The sequence below is a fragment of the Alligator mississippiensis genome, chromosome 1, assembly GCF_030867095.1.
Source record: "Alligator mississippiensis isolate rAllMis1 chromosome 1, rAllMis1, whole genome shotgun sequence".
Classification (NCBI taxonomy): domain Eukaryota; kingdom Metazoa; phylum Chordata; order Crocodylia; family Alligatoridae; genus Alligator; species Alligator mississippiensis.
The window spans coordinates 379,501,539-379,516,399 of NC_081824.1; positions in this window are offsets into that span (position 1 = coordinate 379,501,539).

Here is a 14,861-nt window from a genome sequence, read left to right on the forward strand (position 1 = left end):
CAGGGACACCTGCATTCTGTGCCATACTCCAGCCAGGGAGCAGGGGGGATGGGTCAGCCCTGCTGTGGAGCAGAGAGCCTCACCCAACCCAGAAAGCATGCCGGGATGTTGGGGTTGTCAAATTTAACTTAAACCAGCAAGGGGTCTGGGACAGACATTGCATAAACCAGTTTGACACAAATCAGTTAAGTCTGATACTACATTCAACCAGGTTTATTTCAAACCAGTTTTAGCCATTTTCAAACAGGTTCATGTGCACTGAACATCTGTTTTTTTTACAGGTTTAAACCAGTTTCTGATCACTTAAACAGTTTATGTATAATGTCTGTCCCTAGCCCTGGTGTTGCTACCGGTTAGCTGTAGGCATCTGTCTGCTCAACATTTTGGTACTGTGGATTGCTTCTGGAGTTGACTAACCCTCCTCAGTCAGTGTATAGGAGTCCTAAGTCCCTAAAATTGTTAATATCTTCCTTCAGTAAGGCACCTACATTTTAGGTACTATGATGGATGTGCCTCATTTGGATCTTTTCCCATGTTTCCAGGTGGCTGGCATCTGGTGGGTAAAAACTTTGCTGTTAAGACTAAAATCTATACAGCAGGAAGACTCTAGACCCATTAACTCAGCTGGAAAGAAAGCAAAGCAGGAAAGAGTGCAATCAGTGTAACAGTCAGGAACAAGTCTTTTGAAAAATAAAAACAGAAATTACCGCAGAGCCAACTTCTCCCTGGCAGGCCCTTTCAGCACTTTCAAGATTTGATAGCAAGCTAGATATATCAAGCCCGATATTATCTGCAGGCATAACGGACTAATAGGCTTTACTGCAGGAAATCTGCTCTTTCAGGTAGCCAGGGAGGAAAAGGTACAGGAGTGAAGTTCATGTCTGGTCATTTCTCGAGAGCACACTGCTCTTTCCTGCCCAATAGGCCACATGGTCTCATGATCACTGTTTGATTGTTCACATATTTAAAAACAAATTTTGGCAATTGGCTATTATGAAAAAAAAAAAAAAGGAAGAAACAGTAAATGTATATGTGTGTGTGTAGATAATTAGTGACTGTATTGTTTCCATGTAACTATTAAAAATTGAAGGAATTTAAACATATATATCTGTTCCTTCAATTTTTAATAGTTACATGGAAACAATACAATCACCCATTATCTAGAACAAAAGAAAGAGAAACACGATCTGTAATGTTTGTTTCCTTATTAAAAAATAAGCTGGGAAAACCACAATTGTAGTTCATTGGATGCCTTTAATTTTTAGCTTTAATTTTCAATACATTTTTCGGTCAATTTAAATATAATTTTTTTACTGTGTACTGTAGAACAGCGTACACACACACACACACGATAAATACCCAATTATAAACACAAAATTCCCTGTAGCAAATATGCTTATCAGTCTAATGAAAGTTTTTGAACTATTCCTTCTCTATGACTTTTATTATGCATCCAGAACTCATGCAACATAATTCACTACTTACTGCATTGCATTATGCTGAGAAGCTACTTCAAAGCATGTTGTAGAGGACAAAGTAAAAGATATATTTTAATCATTCGAAAAGCCACAATTATTGCTTAAAGAATATTTACTGAGGTATACGTAACTAAAGCCACATTATTATGGCATTGCTGCCATAAAATTGATTGCAGCACACAGACAGGAATGAAATCCCATCCCATAAGGCAATAATAATGGGAAAACATTGCAGGATTTATGATCCCATGTGTCAACTTTGTGGCTTGGACTAATAACAAGGGAGTAATAATATTTCTGTTCCAAAAGACAATTTATTGATACATTTCTGCAGTTTGGGATTAATGATTTTTCCACCCAGGAGATGGTACATGCCATGAACAGCTGAAGAGACAAGACAATGTGTGGAGGAAAGGGAACTCAAGAGAACAGAAGCAGTGGGAGTTGAAGCCTGGAAAAAGGAGCATATTGAACCCGGATACCCAAATCTCTTTGAAAAGTCCAAAATAAATGTTTTTACCCAAGTGCACATAGGAAACCTGTGCCATAGTTGGGAATTGCACGTAAAGCTTCTGAGTCTCAATTCATTGCATTTACTACAAAACCATTCCTTTTCTAGATGTCATAGTTTTAGTTAGTTTTTCATTTTTTTTCTTTTTGTCTTTATTTATTTATTTTTTTGTGGGGGGTGGGTTCTGTGCTGACCATCTATACAGAATATGTCCTTTTGCCATTGCTGGTAACTGAAGCACGGTTCTGCCAGCTTTGTTCCTGTTAAGTAACTTGCAGTCATATAACTTACTTGACGTGTGTCTACACATTCATTGATACACTTTTGCTACTTCATATTAAATTTAGTACCTCTAATATGAGGTATTAACCAAATGCACCTGAGGCTGCCCTAATGTGTAGGCAGTAAAAGCATACACTTTTTTAGTAATACTTAATGCACAGTAGCCTAATTTTACTGTGCATTAGTGTATTAGCATGGCTTTTGCTGTGATGCTCTGATGTGCAGTAAAATAGGCTACTGCACATGTAGACACATGTGTAGATGCACCCAGAGTAGCAAAACCCTCATAATCCTTTCTTCACTATCTCAGAGCTAACTAACAGTAGCACCTTGTCTGAAGGAAGAGAAGCCATTTCTTATGGTTGCATATCCTTAGAAGCACCCTTTACAAGATTTTGCCAGAGGCTCATGCTTGTGAAACTTTTGAGTTGCAAGAAGAGAAAAGTATTGAAAATACTGAGTATGAACTGGGAAGGTGTTGAAACAGCAAAGCTAGGTTGTTACTGCTCCTCTTCTGTACTGCCAGTGTATATGAGGATCCGTAAGAATCTTACCTGCAGCAGGCAACTTCTTTCAAAGTGAGTGGAAACACTGAAGTTTGAACAGTACTAAACTTCAGTAAGGTTAATATGTAAAGTGCAGATTGGGACATCAGCTGTACAGTTTTAGTCTTAAATAAAACAAACCAACAACAAATGCTTGCGACATGTAGCTGTATACAGGGGTGGATCCAGCTGGGGTGCACTGGTGTGGACACCCCCTCCCCACTTTTGATTCCTGCTTTACTCAGCAGCTGTGCTGAGGGAGCCTGACTGCTGGTGCCCTGTTGGGCTGGGCTGGGTTAGGAGTTCCCTTTGCAGAAGATAGCTGGAAATGCAAAACAGTAAAGAAAAAACCCATGGAAAAGGGCAGGTGGGGAGATTCAAAGGAGGTGCCGTAAAGGTAAACAGTGCAGAACCATAAGCCAAATGCCCCCAAGCCAAGGCATGGCTACTTGTTGCTCTGAGGAAAGCTGTATCCCCTCCTGCTTCTCCCTCAATAGGGCATGGCCAGCACAGCTGTTGCTTTAGGCAGCAAACTGCCTGCACTGAAGCCAGCAGGGAATGTGGGCATAGCTGGGCTCCTGGGAACTCGATGCTCCAGGAAGAGTTTTATACTCTCTTCCTCCCTTTCTTCCACTTGGCCAGCACAGCTGCTGTGATGAAAGAAAAACAAATTCTGGCCCCAGATTCAGTGGTGTGGCAGAGCATTTAACAGAGCTCCTGGGAGCTACGGCAGGTGAAGAAAGTTCTATCCCCTCTTCCCCATCCCCTCCACATGGCCAAGAAGGCTTCTGCTAGCCAGTGGGGAGTCAGGTAAGCAGGGTGAGCTCTAAAACAGGCTTCTGGGAGCAGGGCACTGCACTAAGTGAAAGGGCCATTCTTTCTTCCTCCCTTCCCTCCACGTGGCAACCAACACAACTGCTATAGGCAGCAGACTGCTTGCATCAAATCCATGGCTTCTAGGGTCCAGGGCACATGCTGATCTGGCAGAAAATCCTATCCCCTCTATCCTTGCACAGGATAGAGCACAGCCGCCTCAATGGAGCATGAAATTGCAGGCATCAGAGCCAGCAGGGAATGGGTTAAGTGGCATGGGGACCTAAGCCCAGGTCCTGGGAGTTAGGGCAGGTGGGGAAAATTACATCTCTCCTCCCTATGGCTAATAAGGCTGTTGTAATAAGGGAGAAAACTGCCCACAGCAATGGGTTAAGCAGTATCTTGTCCTGAATCATGATCTTCAGAATGCAGCTTTTCTGTAGGCATGGTTGGCTGGGCTCCATATCCTAACCTGCTCCTGCACCACCCTCTCTTTGCCACTGCTGCAGCAGAAAGAACAGCAGTCATGAAAGCCCTGGATTAATCTTAAAGGCTCTCTTTAAGACTTCCCAGAGCCGTGTGTTTCTGAAGCCTTCTTCACTCTGATCTTCTACCATGCTTGTTGCAGTCCCACAACCTATAGATCTCACTCAGTGAGGTTCCTACTTGCTGTTCTTGGGGCAAGGGTTTTTTATTGAATTTTTTTTGTGATATGTTTTTGTTGGACCAGCTGTTTAGTTGTACTATTTTATCCTTAGTATATAATAACATAATGTACAGTCCAATAAAATTCTGTTTGTTTTTGCTTCAGTCTTTAACTGAATAATACTGATGTACCATTTGCACACTATCTGCATCCCCCTTTTCAAAATCCCAGATCCATCCTTTGCTGTATATTTCTAATCCATATTATGAAATCACTCAGGCAAAAGTATATTGAATCAGTTGCACATTTGGTTTAATTAGTGTACCCCCTTTGATACCAATAGAGTAAATCTTATTTATAACCAGGGATCCTGGTTTTCTCTGGTTAAAAAAAACAAAAAATGCAATTTTCAGTAAAAAGAAAAGGGGGAAACCCAAAATCCACATTTTTTTCATGATTGCAATGAAAGACCACTAATATATTAGTGGACTTTCATTGTAATAATGGAAAATATAACTTTTGGGTTCCTTTTTGCTCCAAAAGCTGGGGAATTTTTATCAAAGAAAATCAAAATCCCTGTTTTATAATAGCTCTCTATATATCCTGTTCTCTTGCTTTTTTAACCTGCTGCTCACTACACTTTGGACATAAGCATGTGCATAGAGCAGAAGCACAAGCTTTAACTTTTTCTATTTAGGAATAAACTGGTAAACTGTGAATTGGAATGGACTACTGAAATGTCTTCAACAACTTGTTCCAGGGCACTGTACCCATTCACATACAATAATACCCGCTGCATATTTCAGAAAACAGCAATCACTTTAAAAAATAGAGTTTAACCCCATTCTCCTTTGCTGTGATACTATTCACAAGCAGTTTTAATTATGATATATTTTTATCCTATGCTCTCTACATATATCTTCTAATACACACATACACACACATATATATAATATATATGTATGTGTGTGTGCGTGTATACTTTTTTCTCATGTTTCATTCAAAGACTTAAGTCAAATGTATGTAACTATATATAAATGAAAAATTAGCAAACAGTATGATCTATAGGTGTATGTCTTTTATATCACTGGAGGCACATATACCCAAGATGCTAACTGCACAGTAGCCTAATAATACTGCACAGTAGCACATCACATCATAAGAAGTGCTAATACGCTACCGTGCAGTATTATTAGGCTACTGCACAGAAACAACACCAAAAAGGTGTGCGCCAGTGCTACTGCACAGTAACTCTGGTTCCTGCGCATGTATTTAGTCTTTGTATAATCAAGTACTAAATAAATGCACAGTAACCACCATGCATTAATGAACGTGTTGACACACCCTGTATCATCTAAAATTAGCTATCCTGGGAAAGGCAGGATAGAAAGAGTAGCAATGTTTTACTAGCAATCCTCAAAGATGTTATATAATATGTGCATATTATCTAAAGAGATATATTAAAGATGTATATACAAACGTATTCCTATAGACCATTCCTTTTAGCCATTTTTCATTCAAAGACTTAAATATATATAGCTTGCAAAATTTGTAAATAAACAAACCCACTACCATGGACTATAATCCCAGTATCAGTCTTGCTATATAAGGCCACAAACCCAAAACATAGAGACCTGTTGATGAACATATCTTTTCTACATATTCAGTGCATGTGAGTTTTGGAAGATGGGCATAGGAGAGCTTTTAGGATACCAAAAGTAAACTAGGTCAGGTAGATAGGACAGAGCAGTCAGAAACACCATTCTTTATCAAACAGCAATAGTTACAAAATTAAAAATTATTTGTTAAAAATGTATGTGTATGTACAACTATAGTACAACCATAAAGACTGCTGTAGTAGCAGCATCAGCCATAGCATTGTATGTCACATCTCAAAACAAAAGTCCAATAATGTTTATGTAAGCACTACCTATGGCCCTTTACACTAATTGGGCTTCCATCACTGTGGTTTCTGACCCTCTTCCAAGCACTTTAAAAGAATAATTCAGTAAATATTACAAATAGGTAAACAGGAAAACAGGATTTCCTCTCTGTAGCAGCAGGTAAATTAACAAGAAACTTAAATTTGTATCCTTTTTATCAACAGAAAACGAAGGAATCTATTATCATGAATGAGTAGATGGGTTTTTACAAATTTCCCTGGCAGGGATGGCTTCACAGTATGGCCAGAGATGTTACATGTTGTCCATAGAAAGAATTGCTTTAGTACATTCCCTGGAATGTCCAGCCGTTTTGTTCATAGACTTCCATAATAATCCCAGAAAATCTGGTTACAGGAGGATGAAGGGCAGGGGATTGAGTAGCTAGCAGCACTGCATAGGTAAAGACTCCATTGCTGAAAGCCTTGCACCCTGGACTATTTTTTTGAAAGCCAAATGAATTGAGCAGGCTCTCTGTTCTGAAACCTGTATCAGAATATTTTAAATGGCAAAGGAGTGTTGTGAATAAAACTATATCTCACAATAAAACAGATTGTACAAAGCACAACTGAGTGAAAATGCTTTTCTTCATCTCTAAGGACTCAATTGACCAAATCATTTATGTGCTAAGGCAATCCATACTCATCTAATCCTTTAAATTTATACTTAATTTTACAGAGGTCATTGACAGAAGTCATAGTTTAGTGAAAGAAGTTATAATTTAGACACTCCTTTATTTAGAGAACTAAAGAAATTGGGAATTGAGCAATGGTCCCTCAGGTGAGTTAGAGAGAGAGATCAAGAGGTTGAAGATGTTTTCTAATTCTCCACAAATAAAGTTAATAGTTTCTCCACAAATAAAGTTAATAGTTTTGCTCAGTTACCAACGCCTGTGTTTATTGAGCCTGGTGATAACTACAATTGGATCATAAACATAAAGCAGAAGCACAAGCTTTAACCTTTTTTCTGTTTAAGGATGAACTAGTGAATTGTGAATTAGAATGGGCTAGCAAATTGTCTTCAAAACCTTCTTCCAGAGGCTTGTGCCCTTTCACTTACAATGGTATCTTCTGCACATCTTAGAAAACAATGGTCACTTTCAAAAGCTAGAGTTTAACCCCATTTCTTGTTCTCCTTTACAGTGATACTCATCACAAGCATTTTTTATTAAAATGTAAGCTTTCCTTTTCTTTGTTTTCTACATATAGTTTCTAAAATTCAGATTTATTTGAATAGGATTTTAGAATCTCGTACCAAGTTAATTTATACTTTTGTGGTTTAGTTACAATTGTTTATGGTCCCAAACCAAGGGATTTATAGCAGTAAAACTTCACTCTACAGACACTCAGTATAAATAGCAAATAGTCCAAAAAAAAAAAAAAAAAAAAAGACTTCTGAAGAGAGTGAAAGGTGAAGGAGAAAGTTTCTTGTATGATGTTACAAATTGCCTATGAGTGGTATAGGAGTTAGTACTTTTCCAATGAACCTCAGACACATGCTGAAGCTAGTCAAAGAGAGCTCTGATCAATGGGATCAATTACTAAAAAGATACAAAGGACCAAGAAGCACATCAACTTACTTATGTCAGCAGCAATCAGTATGTCTTTGTGACCCCAGACAAAGCCACACCTGTATCAAGAGATTATTTAAATCAGGAAACCAGTTAAACATCCAATGTGGAAATCTGAGACATCCAAAAACTCTGCATGACAGCCTGAAAAGAAAAGGTAAATGAACAACAGAGCATTAGCCATTTTTTCTTCAGGGACAAAAGATTTTGTAAAACTGGAGCTTTCCACAGGTGAACTAGGAGATATATCATTGCATTCACTCAATCTTTTATTTGCTTAGACTTTGTCATGGACAGCATACTGAATATTCCTGTGCTGTGAACCCAGTTGGATATTTTTAGGTACTGGGGTCATCAAATGAGTGAAAAGTTGTATAGAAGTTGATCCACTTTTGAAATCAAATAATTAGGACATAATATGATTTATATAATGGCATGGAATAGAATACATCCGTACAGTGTTTCTTTATAGGTTTTTGTCACCTTTGTGTAACACTGCTACCTCCCGGTTTTCAGGAGTTGGTGGGCTGTTTTCTTTTGCAATATACTGTAACACTACTTTGATTGAATGACTTATATCCATTACCCTCAAATACCAAATAAAATATGAATGCCATAATTTCTTGGGGGCAAAAGTGTCCACTGTACAAGACTGCATCTATTATCCATATGAAGTCTTGCATCAAAGCCCTGACCCAATGGCTTTTGAAATTGGTGAAAAGACTCCTTTTGATTTGCAGGGAGCTTTGGAACAGATGGCTAGTAAACACACTAAAGTAGGCAGATATGTATCCTAGCATTTCCTTTACTTGATATCTTAAAACACTCCATAGATAAAGTATGACAAAAATATAAATTAGCTTAAGATGCAGTCCTTTTGCTAAGATGGTAAGACATGTAAATCTTTAAAAAGATGTCCAATATTTTGTCTATTGCTATTTTAAGAAATACTGTATCAAAAATCATACTGTATGTATCTGTAGTTTAGATTATATGTATGCTGTAAAAATTGATAGAATATATGCTGAATATGTTAAAACGTGTAGTTCATAATTCATAGCTCATTGACATGTTCATGTACATTCAACATTCATTCAGTCTACCAGCATGTATTGTATTATATCTTAGCTTAATTGATTTAAATGCATAATAATGTATTACATTTATATCTCATAAGCATAGGATTTTAGGAAAGCAGGGCTGGAAGGGACCTTGTGAGGTTCAGCTAGTTCAGCTCCCTGCTCAAAGTAGGATTATTCCTGTCTAATCTATCCCAGCCAAGTGTCTGTCAAATGTAATCTTGAAAATTTCCAGGGATGTAGGGTACACAATTTCTTTATATAGCCTGTTCTAATCTTGACTACCCTTATAGTCAGAAAGTGCCTGCTAATCTCTAATCTAAATTTTCTCTAATGAAGGTTCAACCCCTTGCTCCTACTCCTATGGCCACAAATGAAATTCTTCTTCAGTCTTCTCTTCTTCAGTTTAAATAGCACTATATATTTCAGTCTTTCCTTGTAAGTCTTGCTTTCCTAATCATCTTTGTCATTGCACTGAACTCTTTCCAGACTGTCCATAATAAATTGGGGAGCTTGACTCACATCTTTTTGAAGTGTGAGGTATAAAACTGGACATAGTACTCCAGGTGAAGCTTCACCACTGCTGAATAGAATGGAAACATTATTTCCCTTGATTTCTAAGTGACACTCCTGTAAATAAAACTGACTTGCACTGTTGGCTTTTTTGCAACAAGAGCACATTGCCAGTGCATACTCAATCTTAATTGTCCACTGTCATCCCTAGGTCCTTCTCTGCAGCACTACAGTCAAGCCAGTCATTCCACAGTCTTTATCTGTGCATGCAATCATTGCCTCCCAAGTGCAGGACTTTGAACTTGTCCTTATTGAATTTCATCTGACTGATTGTGTACCATTTTACAGTTTATCTGGATGTTAGCCCTACCCTCCGGAATGTCTGCAGCTCCTCACAACTTCATCTGAAAAGTTACTAAGCATACACTTAATTGCATCATCCAAATCATGAATGAAGATGTAGAACAATACCATATCTAAAGCAACCCCCTGGGAACCCTATTTGATACACAACTAGACAGATCCACTGATGATTACTGATTGAGCAAGATGATCTAATCTGCTACATATCCAAATACAATATTTTCACCTATTCAGTATTTCCTTACCTTGTTAAATGAGAATGTTAGGGAAGGCAAGAGTCAAAAGCCTTGCTAACATCAAGGTATATCCCATCCACTGCTATCCCCCATTCACAGAGCCTGTGACTTTACCATAAAAAGAATTCATGTTGGTCAGGCATGACTTGCTCTTGGGAAATCCAACCTGGAGGTTGCTCCCTGTGTTGTTCTCCTCTAGGTGCTTCACAATAGATTTCTTGAGGCCTTATCTATGATTTTTCCAGGTATCAATGTCAGGCAGACTTCTCTGTAATTCCCCAGACCCTGCACCTTCCCTTTCTTAAAGATGGGTATTGTATAAAAAAGTGTATTGACACTTTTCCAATTTGGGACCTCACCCAATCTCCATAAATTCTCAAAGAGACTAACTAATGTCTCTGAAATTACATAAACTAATTCATTTAGTACTCTAGGTTGCATCCCATCCAGCCCTAGAGATAGGATCTGCCAGCTACACTTATCATCTGGTAGTTTTGCTTAATGGCATGATGCACTATATTGGGGAGCTAAAGAAACCTCTATTCAAACTACTCCCGGGTTGTGTGTGTGTTGGGGAGGGGGAATGGAGGGGGGGGGGGGAGGGAGGATCTGAGTCTCTAGCTATTTGGGTAAATTCCTTACTCACTCAGCTATTGGGGCTAAAATATAGGAGGCTTCCCCTCAGCTTTTTCTCACTTTTGTGCTCAGGTGTGTGGCTGAAAAGTTGTCATTTAGGTGCGCTAAGGGAAACAGTATTTCACCAAGATACAGTATAATGAATGACACATAATAAATTGGGAGATTTGATTCACAGAAGTTCACATAACTTTCCAGTGCATTTCAGCAAAAAAAAAAAATCAAAACATTGAGCTAATGTGTTCGTGTTTTCTAAGAAAGCAAAGAGATTGAATCTAGGGGAATAAACTAAGGCAGGTAAGAATAGCAATGAGAGACATAGCAAGAACTGTGAAATCTGACTATCACATCAACTTTACTATTTTGGGGGAAAACTTTAAAATATGAATTTCCTCTAGCCATGCTTTGAAGCAGATATCAGAGTTCCTGCAGCCCTTAATATATTCTGAGCAGTCTTAGGCGAATCTTGTAGCTTATTAGCTTTGAAGTAGGTCTAAACAGGGGGAGCCACTGATGCTCGATCAGCAGTCTGAAGGGAACATGATTATATAAGAAAGGTAACATACATTTATATTTGGGACTATCCTGGGGTATATTAAAAAATAAATAATTGGAATACACAATGCAGAAAGTCAATGTTAACTTAATTTAACTACTTTGTGCCAAAATCTGTTTAAGATGTTAACTGCGTGAGTGTTGTCATTGCTTTTAAAAAGAAAAATAATATTTTTAACAAGAATAGATTATTTGGAACTGAAAATTATAACTATGCCTAGCTAGCTTCCCCCCTCCCCATCCTAGGATTTATTGTATTAATTTGTTTTATTCTAAATCTTCTCCTCAGCACTCAGTTTAACTTCACTGCCTGGGACAATAGGAAGACAAAAGAAAAAATCTTCTGCACTAGGAGACAGAACAGTAATGGAGCTGCTAAGGTATGCTATTTCAAGTGGCAGAAATAGATTTTGAAACAGACTTATTAATTGTCATTATAGAGAAATAAAGACTAAATAAATATGTGTTTTCTCTATCATCTATCCTTCCCTTCCACCACCCCCATGATTTTGTGTGTAAGTTTCTGGAATTCTGCCTTTTATTTACAGAAGAAACGTAATAATTCCACTTAGGTGGAGTCCTTTATATCCCTGGAACAATGCAGGTAGTAACTTTGTTTATATCCATATATATATATATATATATATGGAATAACCCCAGTGAAGTCAATGTACTTGTGGATTAATATAAGTCTGAGCAAAATCTAAAGACTGTTATTCAGAACCTAACATGCTAAATTCATAAATGATGGCATTGCACATGTCAAAAGAAACACATTTTGCATCTCAGTATTTTGCACAATGCTTGACTTAGAGTTCTGAGAGTGCTGCACAGGCAACTTAAAGTAGAAGGTAGAGCAGAATTGGCACATTAGAGACACATTAGAAATGAACTGGTTCAGAAAGGGAGGGGTGTGTGTGTATGTGTGGGTGCATGTGTGTATTTGTTAATTATAGGCAGAAGAAATGTGATTACAAGATATGCCAAAGCTATTTTTTCACATAGACACAGAGTAGAATGTGACAAAGCAGTTGTTGTCTTTATTTCTTTGTGACTCTTATCTGTTGGTTGAAAGTGAGGGATGTGGTAAATTAAGGCAGCTCAGATTACTTGGTTTGTATTTTACCTTAAATGAAGAATACTAAAGACACCTAAGAGGATGGAAGCTGGAGGTTTGCAAAGGCCTCCAGCTCCACCTTCACCTGTAGTGGTGCATTTGGAGAACATATATGCAGCCCTAGTTGCAGAGAGGGAGGAGCACATTCCATTGGTGGAGGTAGACAGGACACGCTTCATCAAGATGGGAAGGATTGAGATGGTTGCCAACAAAAAGAAGCAACAGGTAGTGGTGGTTGGAGACTCCCTTTCATGAGGGATGGAGGGAGCCATTTGCCATCCTGACCTGTTGTCTCAGGAAGTCTGCTGCTTGCCCAGAGCCCAGAGGGACTGCCCAGGCTTATCTGCCCCTTTGACTACTACCCCATGCTGCTCATCCATGTGGGCACCAATGATACTGCTAGGGGAGATTCTGAGCATATTAAAAGTTACTATAGGGCTCTGGGTGCAAGGATGAAGTGGTCTAGGGCTCAGGTTGTGATCTTGTCAATCCTTCTGGTCAAGGGAAAGGGGCCGGGCAAGAGCAGGTGCATCCTGCAGATCAACACCTGGCTGTACAGATGGTGTCACCAGTAGGCTTTTCCTTCTTTGACCATGGGATGTTCTTCCAAGAAGAAGGATTGCTGGAAGAGATGGGATCCACCTGACAAAGAGAGGGAAGAATATCTTTCCAGACAGGCTTGCTAACCCAGTGAGGAGGGCTTTAAACTAGGTTTGCTGGGGGATGGACACCAAAGCCCTAAGGTATGTGGGGAAATAGGAGACCTGGAGGAAGAGCAAGAAGGAGGGGATAACAGGGGATGTATTCTCATACTTCCTGGGATATCAGGGCTATCAACCAGTTACCTCAGGTGCCTGTACAAAACTGTACAGAGCATGGGAAACAAACATGAGGAATTCATAGATTTCATACATTTCATAGACATTAGGGCTGGAAGGGACTTTGGAAGATCGATTCCAGCCCCCTGTCCCAAGGGCAAGAAGTCAGATGGGGTCAAAGGATCCCAGCAAGATAAACATCCAAATGTCTCTTAAAGGAGTCCAGAGTAGGTCCTTGCACCAGCTCTGGGGACAGTCTGTTCCAGGGCTTTGAGACTTGGAAAGTAAAGGAGTTCTTCCTTATGTCCAGCCTGAACAGTCTGGGTGGAGATTGTGACCATTTGATCTTGTCATCTCTTGGGGCATTCTGGTGAACAGGCATTCCCCCAGGTCCTGAGGTATAACCCTTATATATATCTATATCGATATAGATATAGATATATATATCTATATATATATAGGCAGCCATTAGCTGCCCCCTGAACTTGTGCTTTTCCAGGCTGAAGAGTCCCATGGCTCTCAGACTCATATCACAAGTCCTCCTGACCTCTGATCACGTGCATGGCTCTCCTCTGAACTCTCTCAAGCGTCTCCACATCGTTTTTAAATTGTGGAGCCCAGAACTGGATGCAGTACTCCAACTGCAGCCTCACCAAGGCCGAATACAGAGGGAGGATGACACTCTGGGATTTTCTTGAGAAGCATCTATGGATGCAAGGTAGAGTTTTGCTCACTTTACCAGCTGCAACATTGCACTGGTTGCTCATATTCATCTTGTAGTCAGTTATGACCCCCAAGTCCCTTGCAGCCACGCTGCTAGAAAGCATAGCACTGCAAAGCCTGTAAGTGTGCTGCAGGGTTTTTTTTTTTCCCCAAGGTTGAGTACCTTGCATTTTTTCAGTGTTGAAAACCATCAGGTTTTAATCCATCCATTTTCTGAGCCTGTCTAGGTCAGCCTGGACCACCATCCTATCCTCAGGTGTGGATGCTCTATCCCAAAGTTTAGTGTCATCAGTGAACTTGGCCAGTCCACTTCTGATACCGATTTCTACATCGTTAATAAAGATGTTAAAGAGTATAGGCCCAAGGACAGAGTCTTGGGGGACCCCACTGTTCACAGTGCACCACGCTGATTTACTTCCATCATTTACCACTCTCTGGGTCCAACCTCAGAGCTAATTCCCCAGCCATCAGACTGTGATGTAGCTGAGGCCACAGTTGGCCAATTTTTCCATGAGGAGATCATGGACACCCAGTCCCCAGTCCCATGAATTGGAAGTCCTTGCACAGACATGGAACTATGACGTGGTTGGAATAACAGCAGCTTGGTGGGATAGTTTGCATGACTGGAGCACTGTCACAGATGGGTACAAACTATTCAGGAAGGACAGGCAGGAGAGAAGAGGAGGAAAAGTTGCACTTTATGTAAAAGCACCATATGATTGTTCAGAGTTCCAGTATGAAACTGGAGATAGGAATGTTGAGAGTCTCTGGGTTAGGGTCAGAGGTGAGAGCAACAAGTGTGATGTAATGGTGGGGGTTCTGCTATGGACCTCCACACCAGGAGCAAGTGGTAGATGATTCATAGATTCATAGATTCACAGATGTTAGGGTCAGAAGGGACCTCAATAGATCATCGAGTCCAACCCCCTGCATAGGCAGGACAGAGTGCTGGGTCTAGATGAACCCATCTAGATGATTATCCAACCTCCTCTTGAAGACCCCCCCGGGTAGGGGAGAGCACCACCTCCTTGGGAGC